The sequence below is a fragment of the Nestor notabilis genome, unplaced genomic scaffold, assembly GCF_000696875.1.
Source record: "Nestor notabilis isolate BGI_N333 unplaced genomic scaffold, ASM69687v1 scaffold24593, whole genome shotgun sequence".
Classification (NCBI taxonomy): domain Eukaryota; kingdom Metazoa; phylum Chordata; class Aves; order Psittaciformes; family Psittacidae; genus Nestor; species Nestor notabilis.
The window spans coordinates 34,082-34,923 of NW_009923683.1; the positions used below are offsets into that span (position 1 = coordinate 34,082).

The 842-nt window shown below is 47.4% G+C and overlaps 1 protein-coding gene across 1 annotated transcript in view; it reads right to left on the bottom strand.

Moving 5' to 3' along the window:
* Positions 1-842, bottom strand: part of CASZ1 (castor zinc finger 1) — a 33,950-nt gene that overhangs the window by 16,607 nt on the left and 16,501 nt on the right. The gene's annotated exons all lie outside the window — the stretch shown is intronic.

An 842-nucleotide genomic window follows, 5' to 3' on the forward strand; every position in this document is an offset into this window, starting at 1 on the left:
CCTATAATATCAATCCTGATCAATCTTGCTGGTATTGGCATGGGAATATATGGATATAGATTTCAACAGGAATCCCTCGGAGGCTGGAGGTCTGATTTCCCAGGGCGTACATCCAGGATTGCTATTGCCAATCACCCTTAATTTGTGCCCACTTATTACAGAGCGTTACTTATTCTAAAATATATCTCAGCCATAAAATAATTTGCATTTTAAAAAGCAGCCTAAATCCTTATTCCCTGTGAGACCAGACAGCTCCTCCGCAAGCAGCTTCTAGACTCCTTAGGAAATAATCATGAGGCCAATCATAATAATAGGTTTTTCTGTCTTTCCATCCTTTGTGTTTCTCTCTTTCTGGTGCAGAGATACCCGTGTCACGGCTGGGACAGACTCATCTCAATTACCAGATGCTGGGCTAGAAGGATCACTACATGCATCCCAGGCACAAACTTCTCCTTTAATCAATAGAAACCCACAGTCAAGCTCGGCAAATCCAGATCAACTTCCTATGCTGTGGTCAGACTCATTCCTTTGAGACCCAAAGGTCTCCTGGGGTAGGGCTGAAGTTGTGTCTGATGCACAGCAGAGGCAAGCTCTGGGATTCCCACTTAGACACACACAGCCTGACCACAGCAATGGCAGTGTCAAACTCCCAGACCTGGGAAGAGGGTAAACAAACACAGCACGTGACGGGGCTGGCCTGACGTGGCTACGCTGGCAGTTCTCCCAGTGATTACAGCATCCACACGCTTTCCCCACAAATCCCAGGCTGCTGCTGGTCTTACTGGGTGTTTTGCTGCAGATACTGCTGCTACAATGTCACTCGGGCAGCAGGAGGGAAAGAG